Raw genomic sequence first — 21,851 nt, 5'->3', positions numbered from 1 at the left:
GTAACAACATATCCAAAAATCAACTTAAAATTCGAAGTATAGCTACTTTTCGACCAAAAATGACATTTTTACTCATAAAATCACATTTAAATGTCATTATAGAGAAATATGAACAATAAAAATCCGTAAAATTAACCAAAATATCCTAAAACATTTTAGGACCAGAAATATTAACATGCATGGATTTATTTCGTGATATATCATAATAACACAAATTTTACAAGTTTTATTTGTTATTCATATAACTCGGAAAAACTTTTAACCAATTTGCATGCAAACAACCGTGGCTCATGATACCGATTGAAGGAAATGTAGATTCATATACATACTAACATACTCATATATGTCGAAATTAATTTGTCATAAAATTAAATACGGATTTTATGCATGCAAACTAATAAACAAAATGAAGAAGAAATCATCATCTTACATTGGATGTTTCGGATTTTATGGGCACAAGTGAGTTCTCCTACTCACTTGTTCTTGAGCTTTCCAATAATATGGATGAACAAAGATTCAAAGGTAGAATCTCTCCCAAAGATGAATACCCAAGATAACCCCTTAATAGATTAATATTACTTGATCTAGAATAATAATAATCTTACTCAAATTGACCCAAAAATGTGTTTGGTACTCTATTATTTCGGTAACAATAGAGGAATAATTTGGAGTTTATGTCTCTCTAATTTTATGAGATGTAGAGAGGAAATTTTTATTTCTTACTCTAGAAATAAAATGTGTAAAGAATGAATACTACACTAACTCTTGTATGTAGTGTTAGTGTGTAAAAATTAAGCAAAAACATTTGCTCATCTACATATGGAAAACCGAAAAAGGGAAGGAGAGAGAGCCCAATGCATGCTCTCCTTTTCTTCCCAAGAGAAGGCTATGTATGCAAGGCTATGAGAAGTCTTCATAATTGTGTTTTCCACTTATAAATAATCAACACAATTTTATCCTAAAGCTCCCTCCATTTTCGGTACACTCACTTAAAATGGATGAGTCCATTTTATTTGTGATTTTGTCAATATGTCACATGTGACACATTTCATGGTATCTCATTTATAAAATGTATTTTTAACCATTAAAAATCAACATATTAATAAAATATGTCACTTATAAAAATTATCATTGTAATTCATAATTACTTGTACCAAAAGTGTTTTCCGAATTATAAATTACAACATTCTGTATTTATAATAATTTATTCATTCCGTTTCAATTGTTTCCGTAAACAATAATTTCATCTAAGTAATAAAACAGTTCGATTACTCAGACCGTATCCTATTATAATCAAATATAATAAGACACGTAAATATTACTTCCAAAATCGTCCGTCAATTTTAAGTAATTTAATTAACTCGCATCGTCATACGATCAATTAAATAATCAATTAAGAGTGTTACCCTTTAGGTATGACCTAAGGGGATCAACTGATCACCACCGTCGCACGACAGTAATGTCAAACTCTAGTCAGCCAATCATTACCGATATGTGTGGACCAGTTGACTGTAAAATATTACATCCCACATGTATTCTTAAAATGAGATTTAATAATGATATTTAAATCATGTGATCGCACTATTGTTGAGGACACATTTCCCAACAGCATCCCCTACTTGATCTTGTGCGCTTAAATGTTAGAATGCATCGCCATTTTGGCAAGCCCCACCTTACCTTGCAAGAAGGCATTTTACCTCATAGGTGTCTTGTTGTGAGTTGAAGGGGGTGGAGTGAGACCCGTTAATTGTCTCACATCGGCTAGTAGCATTAATAAAGGTCATAGTTTTAGTCACCTCTTTACTCGGGACGAGCAAAGGTTCGGTTTGGGGATATTTGATGTGACTCATATTTGCACATTTTTAGTCCCCGAACTAGCCTCGTTCATATGCTTTCTTGGATGTATTAGGGTCGTTTCTTATCTTTAGCTTCCCACATAACATATTTTTTGAGATTTTGTGTCCTTGGTAGGAGAGGAATGCTAACCTTGCATTTATGGAGCAATTTGGAGCTAAATGGATCAAATTTAATGACCAAGCAACAAGAAGGAGACCGATACTAAAGGCCTAAGTAGATAGAACAAGTAGAATGGGCAATTATGAAGACCCCCACGACCCCTCAATGATCCCCACGGATCTTGAGGCAGTCAAAGAAGAGGAAACTATGCTGACCTATGATCCGGGCGTCCAGAGAATAGCTCGAGCGTCTTGAGGAACAACCCGGGCGTCCCGAGCTTAGACTGAGCGTCTCACACTCAGGTCGTGCGTTTCCCTATGCAATTTGAGCGTCCAACGTAGGGAGGTCGTGAGGCTCCTTAAGGACTTGCAAGGCGTTAATATTTTTCTTAGGGACTTAATCGTCATTTAAGCCCTTAGTTACCCTAATACTTGTACTTAGTATAAATACCCCATTGTGTTAGGGGGGTTAATCACCAAGCTATTTACCAATTCTTAATCAAGTTTTAGTATGTTAATTACATTGTAATCCACAACTCAATCTTAATCAAATCTTAATCTTTCTTTAATCATTCAAGTGTTCTTAGATTTAGTTGGGTAATTTGAAGACTATTTGGGTTTATTGAAGAATTGACAACTCTTCATCTATCATAAAGTATTCTTCTATTATTCTTTACTTATTATTTGGATCATCCTTAAGTTGGTATAATCTCTTTTAATCTTTGCTTAATTATTGTTTATTGCTTTACTTATTCACCATGTTTAACCCTGTTAGTATGATTGACACCCTTTTTAGCATGTTTACCATGATCATGAGTGAGTAGTCTTCTAGCTAGGGTTAATGGGGGATTAAGGGAATTAATCATGGGGGTATATCCATACTTAATTTAATATGTTTTCATATGATTGCTTGCTTGTTATAGTTTCAACTTATGCACATGTTATTCTTGATGAAATGCTTGATTGACAACCTAGCATGAATCTCTTATGCATTCAACAAGACTTGTAAGATATAAAACAATTCAAGCCTTGTTAGACCATGCATATAGTTGAATAGGAAGAAACTAAGTCGACTTTTAGGTGTTGTAAAGTCTTGACCGACTCGGCTCCGGGACACAAATCTGTTGGAGTAGGTGTCCTCAACAATAGTGCGATCACATGTTTAAATCTCATAATAAGAATACGTAAGGGATGATTCATTTATATAGTTAACTGATCAACATTAATCAGTAATGATTGGCTAACTAGAGTTTGACATTACCGTCGTTTGACAGTGGTGATCAGTTGATCCCTTAAGGTCACACCTATAGGACAATTCCGTTAATAGACAAATTGATTAATTGTATGACGATACAAGTTAATCAAATTCCTTAATTTGAACAATTCAATTGTGAGAGAGAATATTTATATTTTATTGTAATTTGATTAAATAAGATTTATTTTAGTAATTAAAATATTTCATTACTAAATTTGATTATTGTTTGAAACAATTGAGGTAAGAATGAATGGTTAATTATAATTACAATATATTGTGAATTATAATTATATGACCCATTTTATTTATGTGATCAAGAATCACTAGTCAATTTGTTGTATGTAATTTAATTACTATATAAAATGATATTTATTTGATAAGTATGCATTAAATGAATTAATAACATGTAACATACTACATGTGACATATTGTGTGACAAATGACAAATTGACAAAATAAAATGGTAGTTTATTTATACATATGGACCGAAATGGAGGGATTGTAGTGGAGTGTGGATGATATTATTTTATAAAAATTTAAATAATCACACCTACACTAAGTAGCCTTACATACCTATAATGTGGAGAAGAACAAAAGCAAAAGGAGATGCCATCTTTTGGCATTTTTTGCCTTCACCCCACCGGTTTCCCCTCCTTTTATTTGAAGAGAATTTGTTCTCTTATTCATCCATTCATTCTACATGCATTCATCTTATATTCTCTCCTCTACCTCTCCCTAAACCAAGCTTTTAGAAATAGAAATTTGTTCCTCTAATATTATCAAAATATTAGATTACTAGTGTAGTAATAGTAATAATATTAGAATCTATTTTAAGGTATAATAATACACTAATCTAGTTAATTAGTATATTATTTTAAGGGATTTATTTTGGGTGCAATCAAAGGAGGATCTCTACATTGGGATTTTGGAGGATTATCCATTACATTTAAGCTCAAGAACAAATAAGGAAGGTGACCTTATTTGTGCCCTTATTTTCGAGCCATATAACAATGTAAGGGACATTGTTTTTCTCATTTAATCACTTATTTAGTTATGCATGCTTTAGATCTAATGAACTCACATTAATATGTTAATTAGTTCACTATTAGAAGAGTCTAATAATAGGTATATGAACCTAACAATTGGTATCAGAGCATAGGATGTTGCATGCATAATCGATTTATTGTTTTTTCGAGTTATTAGTAACTTAATTAAAACTAAAAATTTGTGATTAATTAGATTAAATCACGAAATCATGATGCATGTTATATATTCTGGTCCTAAAATGTTTTTTAGGTCATTTTTATGATTTATGGTATTTTATTGCTCATTTTAATGATTTTTAGTGAAATAATTACATTTTTATGAGTAAAATGAACTTTTATTTACTTAAAATAGTTACACTTCATTACTAGACGTGATTTTTTAGTATGACCTCACATGAATATTTTATGTATTGTATGTAAAATTTTGTATTAATGTGATTAATATTTCATGATTTATGATTTTTATGAGATAAAAATGAATTAAATGGAGGTAAAATGGTTAAATATAGTTAAACTTCGAAATAGGCCATAAAATTTTAATATGTTGTCACATACATGTTTTACTCACTGTGTGTAAAATTTGAGATGAACTTGATTCATTTAGCATGATTTATGAATTTTTAGTGTAAAAATGACATAAATAGTGACTATTTTAGCATAAATAGCTAAACCGAATTACATGGCATGAGAAAATTATTTTAGGTTGAATTTATATCCCACTTATCAGATATAAAGTTGTAAAATTGATTAGATTAATTTTTTAATACTATAGATGTTTTATTTGATAAAACCGATAAATTGCAACTATATTTTCTTGAAATAAAATTAGAAATTTTAACCATGATTTTTGACATTATGAGTGTCATGGAAATATTCCAGAATGTTCAAAAATTTAAAAATTTGAAATTTGAAATTATTGTAATTTAATTTGGATTTATTTCATAATAGTTATGATTTTAGGGGCAAAATGAGCATAAAATTATATCAAGTTGAATTATTGTCAAAAATTGAGTGATGACTAATTTTTTAGACCTAAGTATGTTAGGATAATTAACTTGAGCTTAAATTTGATTTAAGTATTGATTTTTGATTTTAATAAGTTATTATCATGCATTTCCATAAAACCGGGTTATATAAACGATGTAAGTTAAATAGGGCGATTTGGCACATAATTTGGCATGATAGACACATATTATAATGCTGCATATTTCAATTGTTGAATGACTTTTTATTTATATAATTTTGAATTATGTAATTTTATCTTAATATGGCCTTAGTTTTAATCGATATTACCCGTAATAAAAGGGAATATTGATTCGGTTGTAATTTAATGTGATCTCGTATCACTTTTATTTTTACTAGTTTATCATTTTACAAATGTATAATAAGAATAGCTATGTATTTTTATTATTATTTGTAATTCCGGAGTTCTTTCAAGACGGTGCCATTCGGAAAGGTGTTCCGACAAAGACGGTATTCTTGGGAGGCGTGCCACTTGAAGATTCAAGGGACCAAAGGAGTTGGTTTCCGAATATGTAATAGATTATTTGATTTTCTATTTTAGGAAGGCCATGCTAGGAATTTATTATTATTGCTTTGCATTTATTTTAACATGTTGCATGCATTACCAAATCGCCATAACAACACATGCATTTCATATCGAGTCATCAACCGTGTCAATTATAATTATCGTAGTTCACCGCTTTAGTTCACTTAAAACGTGATAGATAATAAATTGACAAGACCTCTCACTAAATAATAATTGAGAATTAGCCTTACCAAATAGTAGAACCACGAATCCCAATTTCATAAGGAAGTAGGCTTAGCTCACCAAGGTACTAAACTTGTTACGTTGGGTAAGTGGGTAGTAAATTGTTATTATATCGAAATTTAGATTGAGCTCAAAGGAAGTATTCGCGACCGTAGCGGCATGTGTTCCGGGCTTAAGATAAATATTAAAGTAATTTTATCGACCGAAAGTTCTACAAGTAGAATCGATTAAAGAGTAAATCCACCGAGTTATATTGATCAGGGATGAATCGGCTCACCGTGCCCGAATTGATATTAATTTGGATCTCGGAATCATTTATAATAGTTGGGTAGAGGTCACTATATAAATGCTAAAACATTTTTTAAATATTTACAAGTTTTAAGACGATAAATGTTTATAATTCCTTCATTTTGTATTTTGTAGTCAATTTGATTAGTTTGCAATGACGACTCCAATTATATCCGCATCAACTAGCACAAACGCTCCACCACTCCCTAATGCTTCTTGGCTACGATCCTTTATGGATCGATGCAAACTTGAAAAGAATGGTTCAAATTTTTCTGATTGGGATGCGCAACTCCGTTTGGCCGCGGAAGGTGACGACAAGCTTCGTTACCTTACCGAAGCCGCTCCCACCGCACCTACTACTAGGTCAACCTCCGCCACTAGGGAAGCCTATGAGGCTTACCTAAAAGATTCGGCCGCAATCAAGAATGTCTTGATTTTCTCTATGGAGCCCGATCTCCAAAGGAGTGCTATCAAAATGAGCACGGCCTATTCGATCTATACCAAGCTTGTGACCGTGTTTTCGCAAGCTCCGAAAATAATCCAATATGAGGCGGCCTCCGCATTTTTCGAGATCAACATAAAAGAAGGCAAAAAGGTGAGCCCTCATGTGCTCAAATTGATTGAGCTTGTTGAGACTCTAAAGACCCAAGGGGTCAATATTCCCGAGCAACTCATCATAGACCGAGTTCTGCATTCTTTGAACAAAGTGAAGGCATATGTGCAGTTTAGGGTAAACTACGATATGCAAAACATGAAGACTTCTCTCCATGAGTTGCACAAATTGCTTATGCAAGCCGAGAGGGACATGGGTCATGATGTTAGTTCATCAAAGGATGTGCTTTCTATTAACAACAAAAGGAAAGGGAAATTCAAGCAGAGTACTAGTTAGGGTTAGAAACCCAACAAGGGCAAAGGGAAATTTATTGGGAATAACTCTTCCAAGCCGAAAAAAGGTGCATCCACCGAAGATAAGTGCCACTATTGTTGTGGCATGGGACATTGGAAACGAAATTGCCCTAAGTATATTTGAGATGTTAAAACTGGACGTGTGACTCCAGTAGGTAATAAAATCTCTAATCTATTATGTTATTGATAAAAATCTCAACTTTGGTATTTAGATACAAGTTGTGATTCTCACCCCTTTAAATGTGATATAGGGCATGTGAGTAAAGACAAGGGAAAGGATAAGCAAGCTTGAGGATGATCTTCAACAAGGGATGCTAGTGTAACCGCCCATAGAAGAATGCCTATGGAAGGTTGGCTTTTTATTTTATTGTCTCTTTTCGTATTGTTGTATTTTGACTTGTTGTTTTTAGAACTTATTTTAATTTCCATGTTGGACATGGAAGTTTGTTTCATTTCCATTTCTTAAACAATGGTTGTATGAATTTTAATGGCTTGGCTTTCAACCCAAGTCATTCGGTTATGGAATTTTTCTTCTTCGTTCTAAAAAGTTGTCATTATACATCTTACATATCATAACATAAATTGTGTTGACTTAATTTAATCACAAAAGAATTACAACGATGGGATCATTGTAATTAAGTTTATAAGTCATGAAGTTTTTGTGACTTAATGTCACATCTTATTTGACATAAGATTAAATGATTATAAAGTCAAAAGGGTTAATTGAACTCTAAAAAGGAAAATTTAATAAACCAATTGGCTACATCACTTATAAGACTTAATGCAAGTTATGGGAGGGCTCAAGACTTCAAGTTTGTATATAACATGAACATGAGACGGTTTGAGTTATCGAACTCAATTTTTGGAATTTGCGATCCAAAACGGATGATCAATCTGGAGATACCTAAAATAGCAAGTCTATTAAACAAATGACATGGATCACAGGCTCGCATATTACATGAATCAAGCTGCCATGATAGAGCTGGTCTTTTTATGTGCTAACACGTCAGTCTAAACAAACTTCTAATACCTCACCATATATGTTTGTAACTCACAAAGATGTCTCTTAAGAATATAGATGTATTTCTAAGAGACAGAGAGGGAGTAGATCGTCACAAACATGTCTTATAGTTAATGTGTTACTTTTTGAAAGTAATGGAACTATAATCTATTAAAATAGAGTGGGAGTATAGCTTAGTGGGAGTATAGCACACATGTCTTATTGTTAAAATGTTGCTTTTCGAAAGTAATGGTATTATGACCTTGTCCCAAATCGACCTTGTTGCATACGAGCCATAACATTACAATCCAAAGATTGTTACTCAAAAGTAGATTTACTTTAAGGCGATGGTCTCCTTAAAGTGAATAGATCTTTAGAGTACCTAAGAGCATAGATTGACATGAAGATGTTAATCAAGATAAATTATGTTAGGAATTGCCACATTTCATTTTAATGAAGAATGGCAAATGATATTAAAAAATTCGTTTTTCTAAAATGAGAATTTAGAAAAGGATGTGTATGGAACACAAAACCTTAGATAAAGATCTAAGAATCCTAAAATATTATGCAAAGCTTACTTAAGCAATCCTAGAATTTTCTTAAGCAAGTATCAAAGGATTATACTTTTCGTTCATGTGATGATTGAGAATGGTTTCATTCACATTGTTGAAGAATTATGTTTACACATGAAGTTAAGTGGGGGCCAGAATTATTTTTCCATGTCTTATATGTTGATAACATATTACTTATTGAGAATAATGTACCAAGGCTCTCTTCTGTGAAAGAGTGATTGGGAGACTAGGAAAAGGTGCGATGTATTTTAGATTTCCGAATCTATGTGTTAAATTTGAGAGATTATTGGCATAGAGTTGAGAGTTTTATGATGATAAGATCTTTCATATCTGTTTAACATCAACAAAGTTGAGTAGGTTATTCATGTTGATGAAAGTGGAATTGCTATGATAGAGTCATAGTCGTTCACTGAACCTATTAAGTTGTTGATCACATAAAATCGTTTGCTAATGCTTTCGCCATTAGAACGATCATGTATGCCATTACATCCACATGCTGGGATGAATCATATGCTTAGAGAATAATAAGTCAATAACGAGTTAATTCGAATGATGGTCTTGTGAAAGTCTTAAAGAACATCGTTGAGATTCTTGAGAAAAATTGAGGATTCATTCTTATGTTTGGATGATATATTAAGTTGTGTGTTGAAGGGTTACACAAATTCTAGTTTCCAAACCTATAAGGATTTGTTGAAATCCTAGGATGATTTTATTGACTTAGGAGTAAGAGACTAGAGAAGTGTTTTAGTTTCGACCATTGCAAATTCTACAAACAGAATCTAAGTAAATTGTGATAAAATGGTCAACATAGGGAATAAGAGTGAATCCCTTTACCAATGACTTTATCACATGTTATGAGATAACAGTGGGAGCATCTTTCAAGCTAAAGAGCCCAAGTCTAGTAAGAAGACTAGACATATACTTAGATAAATTCATGTTATTAGAAATAACATTGAATAAAAGGAAATAGCAATTCATAAAGTTGGAATGTTTGGATACATGGTATATCCACTTGCCAAGCTTTTATTGCATTTCAACTAGTGTAAAAGGTACATTGTAGATTATAATATATGAAGTAGTAATAGTGTATTGAGTATTCATATATGATAATCGCATTTATCGTTTGAGTTTCTTTAAACTCATTTATTACTTTGTTAAATCCAAATGGGTTGTTGAGACAATATTGAACCCCATTGAAGTGAACTGGATTAACATAGTATTCGCCCCTAGTTACTTAAAGGAGGTGACGTCTCGAAGTGACTAGAGTGTGATGCGATTGATGGCAAGTTCAAGTGCCATAGGGTCATATGGATGACTAGTCGATCACATAGACAGACTGTATGGGACACACTGTTGGCCAGTGACCGCTTATAGAGTTCTGGAAATTTAAAAAGCCTGGTCGTGGCGAGAGCTACTATAGTATTCTTATGAGTCAATTCTTTTGACTAAAGACTATTCGCCTAAGTTGGCACAAATTTCTGAATGGCTTTGATTTATACTCTACGACTGTCATAACTGAAGTCAAATGAGTACATTTTGGGTTATGATAAACTGTGGCTATACGAAGGGAATAGTGTGATAGGAATTATCCACCCCCTTGTCAGGGTTATTTGAAATCTCAAGGCCACTCGAGGAGTAGTGAACTGAAAATGCGTAGCCACGCCCGGAAGGTATCTACGGTAGATAATTCCGGTCAGACAGTTACTCTCCAGATCGAAGAAACCACTCAAGATATGATCAAATGTAAGTACGACCTGCAAGACACCTTGCATTGAGTGGGAGATTGTAATAGGACAAGAGAATTGGTGACGCACACTTGTCTCGGACAAGTGGGAGATTGTTGGAGTATGTGTCCTCAACAATAGTGCGATCACATGTCTAAATCTCATAATAAGAATACATAAGGATGATTCATTTATATAGTCAACTGATCAACATTAATCAGTAATGATAGGCTAACTAGAATTTGACATTACCGTCGTTTGACGGTGGTGATCAGTTGATCCCTTAAGGTCACACCTATAGGACAATTCCCTTAATAGACAAATTGATTAATTGTATGACGATACAAGTTAATCAAATTTCTTAATTTGAATAATTCAATTGTGAGAGAGAATATTTATATCTTATTGTAATTTGATTAAATAAGATTTATTTTAGTAATTAAAATATTTCATTACTAAATTGATTATTGTTTATGAAACAATTGAGATAAGAATGAATGGTTAATTATAATTACAATATGTTGTGAATTATAATTATATGACCCATTTTATTTATGTGATCAAGAATCACTAGTCAATTTGTTGTATGTAATTTAATTAATATATAAAATGATATTTATTTGATAAGTATGCATTAAATTAATTAATAACATGTAACATACATGTGACATATTGTGTGACAGATGACAATTTGACAAAATAAAATGGTAGTCCATTTTATACATATGGACCGAAATGGAGGGGTTGTAGTGGAGTGTGGATGATATTATTTTATGTGATAAAATTTAAATAATCACACCTACACTAAGTAACCTTACATGCCTACAATATGGAGAAGAACAAAAGCAAAAGGAGATGCCATCTTTTGGCATTTTTTGCCTTCACCCCACCGGTTTCCCCTCCTTTTATTTGAAGAGAATTTGTTCTCTTGTTCATCCATTCTTTCTACATGCATTCATATTATATTCTCTCCTCTACCTCTCTCTAAAACAAGCTTTTAGAAATAGAAATTTGTTCATCTAATATTATCAAAATATTAGATTACTAGTGTAGTAATAGTGATAATATTAGAATCTATTTTAAGGTATAATAATACACTAATCTAGTTAATTAGTATATTATTTTAAGGGATTTGTTTTGGGTGCAATCAAAGGAGGATCTCTACATTGGGATTTTGGAGGATCATCCATTACATTTAAGCTCAAGAACAAATAAGGAAGGTGACCTTATTTGTGCCCTTATTTTCGAGCCATATAACAATGTAAGGGACATTATTTTTCTCATTTAATCACTTATTTAGTTATGCATGCACTAGATCTAATGAACTCACATTAATATGTTAATTAGTTCACTATTAGTAGAGTCTAATAATAGGTATATGAACCTAACAAAATATTTGGTTCGGTTTCAAACCCGTCGTCAAAAGCTACCAACCAAAACGATATTTATAACTTCACAAACTACTCTTAGCAAAGAGGCAAGTAAAGGTCGGATCCCAAGGGACGGGTATTGATGTAGTATTTTCAATTGTAAATGGTTGTGTCTTAGGGTATCACAAATTGGGGTTGAGGTAAGAGATCAACTAAAACTAATCAACAATAAAAACAAAGCAAGGTAAATAGAATGGAGATGTAAACAATTGATTAAAGGCAATAGGGTGTCATGGGTTCACAGGGGATTCATGGGAGTTGATCATACAAACATGTTCTCAATTATATAGCAAGCAATTATTGTTGTGATGGGATCGCGTTGGTGTATAACCTTACAATCCCTAAGAAGGTTTGGGTCCCGGAGCCGAATCGATTAGATTGTACACCATCTATAAGTCGACTTAATCCTTCCTATTCAACTATATGCATGGTCTAATAAGGCTCGAGTTGGTGTATAAGCTTACAACCCTCATTGAAGAGATATGTGATGGGTAAAAAATGCAAGGATTCATCGGCTCGCATTTCATCAAACATAACATGTGCATAAGTTGAAATCACAACAAGCAAGCAATTTAATTATGAAAACATATTAGATTAAGCATGAACCATTCCCCATATTTGTTTCCCCTAATTCCCCATTAACTCTAGCTAGGAGACTACTCACTCATTATCAAGTTTAACATGCTTACAAGATTGTCAATCAAACTATCAAGGCTAAACATGATGAATAAATGAAAGTAATTAACAATAATTAAAACAAGGGTGAAAGGGATTATACCTATGAAGATGATTCCAAATAATAATGCAAAGAATAATAGAAGTACTTGATGATTGATGGAAGGTTGTCAATCTCCCAAATAAACCCAAATAATCTTCTAATTACCCAAAATAAATGAAGAACAATAGAGAAATTAAGGAAAGATTAAGATATAATTAATATTGATAAATTCTATTACAACTAAATTAAGACTAATTTAATGAGATTAAGCTATTACTAAGAGAGTATTAAGGGATGATTAGAGATTGATTAAGAGATCATGCTAATCTAGGTAGTACAATGGGGTATTTATACTAAAGATTAGGTACATAGATTAGGGTTACTAAGGGCTTAAATGACTATTAAGACCCTAATAAAAGTTGAGGAAATGCTCCTCTCGAAGGAAATGAGCATATCCGTTTTGCTAGTCCTGCCACAATCCGTGCGTCTTGAGCTGTGGCACGGGCTCTCTGACTAAGGATCCGCTCGGATTGGCTGGGAGACGCTCGGCTCCCTAGGCTGTGATCCGCTCGTCTTGGCTGAAAGACGCTAGGATGTTGATGGAAGGAGACGCCCGGATCGTGTCTGGTCCGCTCGGATCCCTGGGCAGTCAGCTATTCTTCTTTTCTTCCTCCACAATCCGCAAGGATCATTTCGGGGATGCAAGGATCCTTTCATCATTGCCCAATTCACTTTATTATCTACTTAGGCCTCTAGTATTGTCTTCTCCTTGATGCTTGGTCATTAGATGTGATCAATTTAGCTTCATTTCGCCATGTAAATGCAAGGCTATGAATCCTTTCCTACCAAGGAGACAAAACCTCAAAAAATATGCAAAACGGGAAACTAAAGATAGTAAATGACCCAATTATGCACTATAAAGCATAGGAACGAGGTTAATTCGGGGACTAAATGTGCCCAAATATGAGTCATATCAAACATCCCCAAATCGAACCTTTGCTTGTCCCGAGTAAATAGGTGACTACAACTAGGACCTTTATTTAAACTAACCTACTAATATAGCCGATGTGAGACAATTAGCGGGTCTCACTCCGCCCCTTCAACTCACAACAAGACAACCATGAGGTATGATGCCTTCTTGCAAGGCAAGGTGGGGCTTGCCAAAATGGCGATACATCCAAGCATTAAGCGCGCAAAACAAGTAATGGATGCATCTACAAAAGAATAGCCACTTTCCTCATCTAAGTGGCGGAAATTATCTACAAGGGAAGCAATCTAAGGGTACACACTCCATCATAGATACGGTTTCTTCAAGCTACTAAGCCTAAGAGGATACCAATAAATCACCTCCAAGTTGTGTCAAGCTAGGGTACCTTTGTCCTCAATCATTAAATGCTCTCGTCAAGAGTAGACTCCTTATGGCGTTAGAAACACTTGAGGATCGCGGAATTCCCCGTCTTGCCTAGACAAGAAGAAGGGTCGTCCCCTCTCTACCATGCACAAAAATGGATTTGATGGATAAAAGGGATCATTTGTACTTTGAGTTTTATGTGGGAGTTTGCCTTTATTGTTGTTTTTCCTCCCAATTTCTTGTGGCATTTGACATTTGAGAACAATTTGTTTTTGCCATTTCTTGATGTTTGGCATTTGATGCTTGACAATTTCAACTCTTTTTTTTTTTTGCATTTTCTTTTGAACATTTTCAAAGTCACCCCAATTAGTAACGAGGGTGCCTTATATTTGAAGCTTAGGAGTTCTTATTTTTGTACTCCTCTTTTCTTTTGATGCAAATTGCAAAAATTTTCATTTCTTTTCATTTCAATGCTTTGAACTCAAATTTTGAACAATTTTTGTGCTCATTCCCTTTTTGATGACAAAATGTGATGGATGTGGAAGATGGTTGCATGGTTTCAGGGTGACCTTGGAATAAACGGTAGCCAAGGAGTTATCACACCACAAGGTACTCTTGACTAGGCCTTAATCCATGGGTCAAAGGATACTAACATGACACATCCTATGGTGTTTTACAAGCATTCTAATGAGCAAAGTCTCAAGAAGAAAAAGTATCTACAAGGCCCTTATATACACTTGTCAAGCTTCCCAAATAGATGCTTTCACAAAATTTTCCTAAATGCATCTACATGCCATGATGCAACTATCATATACACAACCTAATACAAATGCTTCTACCAACTAGTATGCCATATAAACTACATGGAACTCCTATAATCACATTGTTTCATACCGCATAAATCAAAATAAAGCCACATAGGCATTAACATAAAGAGGAAAAAGGAGATTGGAAAGATCATACCATGCGGTCTTCATGATCCTCATGTCTCGGATGTGGCGTAGTCGATCAATGTGAAAAAGGATAGACAAACAAACAAACAAGTATATCAATATATACAAAACTACACTATAAAGGAATGAACATGTTTTTGGTTTTTTCAAATTTTCAAATTTTTAGGGTTTTTGATTTTCTGGAACAAAAGAACATATTTTTGTATTTTTCAAAAAATTTCAATTTTTATCAATTTTTATTTTATTTAAAGGTTAAGTTAGAATTCTCCATCACCACACTAGTATGGGCGTTGTCCTCAATGGCCAATACAATGGGAAATTATGCAAGCTAATATGAGAATGCATGAATTCTACACTAAATGCAAACTACATGACATATATAAACAAGTGAATGCATTCTAGACTATACTATATGATGTATGAAATTTGTTTTTGTTTGGAGAGCATAATTTGAATTAACTCCCATTTCTTGTGCTTGAACTTCCCCAAACCAAATATGACACTATTGCTAGTGTAAAAAGTGGGGGAGTTCATGTACAAGTATGTTATGCATGAAACTAAATTGTCATTTTGGATTTTTACAAGTGGGAGCAATATAAGACACCTCAATGAGACCGAGGTGGGAGTCCTCTAGGTGTTGCTAGGACTCAAAACCAATGATCAAGATTAAAATAATTGAAAACAAGAGAAATGAACAAAGTTAAAGGAGGTGTAGGAGACTCACAATGGATATGTGGCATCCTCCAAAAAGCATGCTAATCCTTAATTGTCGCTCATGGCGACATCTCATCACTTCCATCGTCATCATCGACATCCTCACTATCATTATCGTCATCTACCTCCATGGACCCGGAGTTTTCACCATCATCTTCATCACTTGAGCTTTGCATTTCTTCTTCCTCATCTTCCTCTTCTTCACTCTCAACAACAATCTCCTTCCCTTTGGTAACCTCACCACCCATGCTAGCATCTCTAGGAGCATTAGAAAAGAACACTTCCCTATCCGCCCAACTAGGCAAAGGACATGATGGATCAAGGAGTCCTTGCCTAGCTAAGTGTAGGAGGGGCCGATATTGGGCCCGGTAAGCATTGACCAGGTCCTCATAAGCTTCCCTATGCATATGTTGCATCAATTGGGTCAAGTAATAATTACCTACCTCAACATCTTTGGGTCGGAATTCTTGGTAGCTAAACGGATAGGGTGGAGTCACAATGGAGGAGGAGGAGGGCTCAACAATAGTTTCCCTATGTTGTTGTATAATCAACTCGGCTTCATCGGAGAGTGGAAAAAGGTAATTTGGGCTTCGGACATTGAGTCGGCAAATCTTGTTTGGTAGAATGAAGGACTTAGCATCTTTGGTGAGCCACTCAAATTTGTTGTCAAGATTATCATTCTTGACCCAATGAAACTTGTTAATCATAATGGCCAAATCAAGAAGGTTGCCACCTCTAACCGGCTTGTAAGTCTTGTCTTTGTTAAAGTCCGGGTTGAAGTGCTTTGCTAACCATGTTACTAATCCTCCATTCACTATAAAGGCGGCCCCATCTTTCCCATGGTCAATTATAAGCCACCTTTCAAGTAAGAGTTGAAGTGCATTGTATTTATTGGTGAACTTCTTGTCGACATTCATGGTTGATTCAAGGTAGATGAAGTCGAGTTTGGTGAAATTATTAGTGCCCTTCCTTGCAATTAGAGTATTTCCCACAACCTTATGTCATACCCTTATACCCGGATGGTGGACATAAAGGGCACGACAATCATGGAAGGACTCAAATTTTCTTCCGGTGATTGCTTTCCATAGAGGGACGGGGTCATATTTCGAGGGCTTCTTCACATAAGGAAAATGGTCCTTAAGACCAAACACCTCGCCAAACTCATTCAAAGACATATTTCTATCCTTGTTTTCTAGGCGGAATTAAACATTCTTTCGAGCCTCTACCTTAGTGATTTTCAAAGAGCTTATAAATTCCATGGTAAGGGAGAGGTAAGTTAATTCTTGCATGTCAAATAGTGTAAGTAACCCCATAGACTCGAAGAAGTTCTTGGTCCTCTCAAGAACACCCAATTTGGCTGAAGCATCTTGACATATAAACTTGGTGGGTAAAATTGTTTTCTTAGCAAGAGATATAAAAGCTTTCCTATGAGAATCGGTTGTGAAAGTTAGCTCCGGATATTCTTGTAATTGCTCAATAACCGGAATAGGAGTAGCTTCCACCATAGGAGTAAGAACCTCTTGGATTTCCAATCTTGCTTGTTATACCACCATAGCCTTTGAGGCTTGAAGAGCTTGTTGCCTCTTTGAAAGATTTGATTTTGTGGGTGCCTTGTTTCCACCTTTAGTCCTTGCCATAATGCTTCTCCTTGTTAAGAATGTATCAACAAACCAAAGTTTTGCTTGAATTCTCCTAGTATCCTCAAGCTTCAACGAATCCCTAATGGATTTTGGGTTTTTCGAATTTGCATTGAAACCCTAGGAAATCGATTCAATTTTTGAGGATTTTGGTGTTTTGATGGCTTCTTGTTGATAAAGGAGTAATTTGATTGTGTTTTGAGGAAGTTTGGGTTTGATTTTGTTGAATTTGGTTGAGGATTTTGAGTTTTCTGGATGAGGGGATTGAGGGTTTTGGATGTGTGTTTGTGTTTTGAAAGAAGGAAATGAATTGGGAAGGGGGGGTTTTAAATCCCGTGTTATAGCATTCAACAGCAGGAGACGAGCGAATTCTTCAGGAGACCCTCGGATCATAAGACAGTCAGCTGAGAAATTTCTAACCCGTGCTGAGACGCGCGAATTCTGCAGGAGACGAGCGTCTTTCAGCTGGAGACGAGCGTCTTTCCCTTGGGACGCTCTAATTGTAAGACAAAGTGAATGTTAAATTTTTGCACAGGTCAAGACGCGCAGATTTCCTTTGAGACGAGCGAATTTATGCTGAGACGGGCGTCTTCTGCTCAATCTGCTCGATTTTTAGAACAGTCCCATAATTTCAACTTTAGCTCTCCCAAGACGAGCGGCTTACAGCGAGGACGCTCGGATCATCACCCAAGACGAGCGGGTAGGTGCCAGGACGCTCGGATCTTCTCCTTTATAGCACCCACGGGTTCAGTTCCACCCGTGGGGATTCATTTCCCATATCATTCTTCTTCATTCCTTTGTTCATCATTGTGGGTGTACTATGAAGGCTCGGATAGCCTAGGCAATTGCTATCCTCACACTAAAGCAAACACTACACATCAAGAAACATTAAAGTACCTCCCTCACTTTCTCTCATGATAAGAATCTTGATCAAAGCATAAAAATGTAAATCCAAAATTGACAAAAATGCAATACAAGAAGTAAAATGCAAGTTAAGAGTTAGAATATTTACAAATGGTGGTTTAGGGAGGACTCCACCAAACTCTCATTCTTGAATGAGATGTGAAGGGGGCATAGCCAAGAAGTTGTCAATGTTGCTCAACACCTTGTAGAAGTAGTCGAAGGCTTGTTCATTGTCATTATAAAGATCTTCAATGGACCTTTGCACTTTGTGTTCTTCATGGTGTTGACTTGAGTCAAGATAGTCACCAAAGCCTTGGTCTATAGCATTGCCAATGTAGGGATTGACTAACCAATTGAATTCGTCATCCCATAGACCATATACTTCACTAGCTTGCTTCCCTATAGTATCATGAGTTGATGAAAACAACTCCTCTTTCTCGTTGTCATGGCCAATGAGGCCTTCTTCTTTACTTGTCATGATTGGTGGTGAGCTATTTAAGCTCTGATTCTTTTTGAAATTTCCTTGCTCTCTGGATAGAGCATCTTGAGGATTATCCACTTCTTCTTCCATATGGGTATTGATTCTATACCCATAGCTTGATCTTTGCATTGAGATGCCAACTTCTTCCTATCACTTTCTCGGCTATAGTGATCAATCTTGAAACATGTCTCATGGAGTCGGGGAGCTCTTATTGTCTTGTCAAGATTAAAAGTGATCGTCTCATCTCCCACTTCAAGTGTGAGTTCCCCATGCTTCATATCAATTACCGCTCCCGCGGTATGTAAGAATGGTCTCCTAAAATGATAGGAATATTGGAATCTTCCTCCATGTCAACAATAACAAAGTCCACCGGGATGAAGAACTAGCCCATTCTTACGGGCACATCCTCCCATATCCCTAAAGGTGTTTTCATTGATCGATCCACCATTTAAAGCGTAATATTGGTGCATTTGAGTTCTCCCATTCCTAGCCTTTTGCACACCGAGTATGGCATGACACTCACACTTGCTCCAAGGTCATATAATGCTTTGTTGATTGTGGTGGTGCCAATGGTGCATGGAATACAGAAGCTTCCCAGATCTTTGAGCTTTGGAGGTGAACTTCCTTGTATAATAGCACTACTCACCTTAGTGAAATCAATATTCTCTAGCTTCCGGATGGATTTCTTCTTGGTAAGAATGTCTTTCATGTATTTTGCATAGGCCGGAACATGATTGATCAATTCCGTGAATGGAATTGAGACTTCTAAGTTCTTCACAATCTCCATGAACTTTCCAAGTTGTTCATCAAGCTTAGGCTTAGCTTGACGACTTGGGAATGGAAGTCTAATCACAATAGGCTCTTTCTCCTTAGCCTTCTCTTCATTCTTCTTCTTTGAAACTTCATTGGTGGTGGGTTCTTCTTCTTTAGAGTTCTCCACAACTCTTTGCTTGTCACTAGAATTCACAACATCTTCATCAATGGGCCTCTTCGGCCCTTCATACCTTCTACCACTTCTCAAATGGAGGGCATTCACCGTTTCATGTCTTGGGGGATTACTTTGAGGTGGTAATTGTCCCTTTTGTCTTTGAGAGTTAGAAGATGTTAATTGAGTCATTTGAGTTTCTAGCATCTTAGTGTGGGCTAGTATGTTGTTGATGGTGATGTCTTCGGCTTGGCTATCTTTTTGCATTTGGATGAAAAATTCTTGTTGGTTCTATTGCATTTGGAGGACCGCTTTTTGAACATCAAAGCCTTGGTCATTTGGTTGATTGTATGTAGGTTGATTTTGATAACTTTGGATTTGTTTATAAAAGGGTCTTTGAGCTTGATTTCTCATTGGAGGTGGAGTGTATGTTGGTTGAGGGTTTTGAACATTTTAGCTTTTGTATGAAAGGTTTGGATGAAATTTGGTATTCTCATTGTAATAGTTAGAATACGGGGTGCCACTCTTGTATGCTTGGAAAGCATTCACTTGTTCTCCTACATTCACTTTGGTCATGTCCTAAAGTTCCACAACTCTCACATACTCCACTTGGAATTGAGGATGATGCCACCATAGCATTAACATGTTGTCTAGGTGATTTGGAAGCTTTATCAAGCTTAGACATAGCCTTCACAAACTTCAAATTGATGGTGTCAATATGAGCACTTAGTTGAGCACCCAATTGAGTGATGGAATCTACCTCATGTTTTCCTCCTCTAGTAGCCTTTCGAGGTCTACTATATTGTGAATTATGAACCGCTATCTCTTCGATTTTGGCGCATGTTTGATTGTCATCAACTTCGGTAAACATCCCATTTGATCCCATGTTGAGGATATTGCGGGAATCTTCATATAGACCGTTCCAAAATTGTTGCACAAGGAACCACTCGCTGAGTCCATGGTGTGGACAAGAACGACAAGTGTCCTTAAATCTCTCCCATGCTTCATACAATTATTCCTCATCCCTTTGCTAGAACCCGGTGATTTGGGCTCTCAACATATTGGTCTTCTCCGGAGGATAGAATTTTTTGTAGAAAGCAAGTGCTAACTTCTTCCATGAGTCAATACCAAGGGTAGCCTTGTCTAGGCTCTTCAACCATTGCTTCGCAGCACCAATCAAAGAAAAAAGGAAATAATACCCATCTGATTTGGTCTTGAGTAACCCCGGTTTGAGAAATCGCATCACAATATTCACAAAAAGTGTCCATATGTGAGTGAGGGTCTTCACTAGGCATCCCTCCAAATTGACTTCTCTCAACTAGTTGTATGAACGCGGATTTGGCAATGAAATTACCGGTTAAGTGTTGTGGTGTAGGAGTACCATGTGGTAGGTTCTCCTCGGTTGGTACGGAATGTGATAAAAATTTAGGCATTGTGGGTTGATTTTGTGGTGGGTTTTGTATTGGGTTGTCCTCTCCTTCTCTTGCAAAAGGGTTGGTAAACTCAATGTTATTTGGTTGAATGTCCACAATCTCTCCAATACCTCTCAAAGTACCTCTAGGACCTCTTCTATTGTTGGTTAAGGTTCTTTCAATTTCAAGGTCAATAGGTAATGGATTACCTAGTGATCTCCTAGTCATGCAAAATATCAAACAACTCGAAAACAATTAGAACAACCTTGAGGAGATTGACTTTTCCAAGGTAAAGAAAGACACAACTAAAAACAATTAATGAAAATTAAATCAATTGAACACCGTCCCCGGCAATGACGCCATTTTTGGTTCGGTTTCAAACTCGTCGTCAAAAGCTAGCAACCAAAACTATATTTGTAACTTCACAAACTACTCTTAGCAAAGAGGCAAGTAAAGGTCGGATCCCAAGGGACGGGTATTGATGTAGGATTTTCAATTGTAAATGACTGTGTCTTAGGCTGTCACAAATTGAGGTTGAGGTAGGAGATTAACTAAACCTAATCAACAATAAAAACAAAGCAAGGTAAATAGAATGGATATGTAAACAATTGATTAAAGGCACTAGGGTGTCATGAGTTCATAGGGGATTCATGGGAGTTGATCATATAAACATGTTCTCAATTATATAGCAAGCAATTATTGTTGTGATGGGATCGAGTTGGTGTACAAGCTTACAATCCCTAAGAAGGTTTGGGTCCCGTAGCCGAATCGATTAGATTGTACAACACCTACAAGTCGACTTAATCCTTC

General features: G+C 35.6%; 1 non-coding gene across 1 annotated transcript; it reads left to right on the top strand.

The window, feature by feature from the left end:
- The first annotated feature begins 20,582 nt into the window (after positions 1-20,582).
- LOC141620757 (small nucleolar RNA R71) lies at positions 20,583-20,689 on the top strand. The gene has a single exon (XR_012532030.1). It is a non-coding gene; the product is annotated as a small nucleolar RNA R71 (small nucleolar RNA).
- Positions 20,690-21,851: the final 1,162 nt, after the last annotated feature.

Source organism: Silene latifolia, chromosome 1 (genome assembly GCF_048544455.1).
Source record: "Silene latifolia isolate original U9 population chromosome 1, ASM4854445v1, whole genome shotgun sequence".
NCBI classification, from domain to species: Eukaryota; Viridiplantae; Streptophyta; class Magnoliopsida; order Caryophyllales; family Caryophyllaceae; genus Silene; species Silene latifolia.
This window is presented reverse-complemented; position numbering and strand designations above follow the sequence as displayed.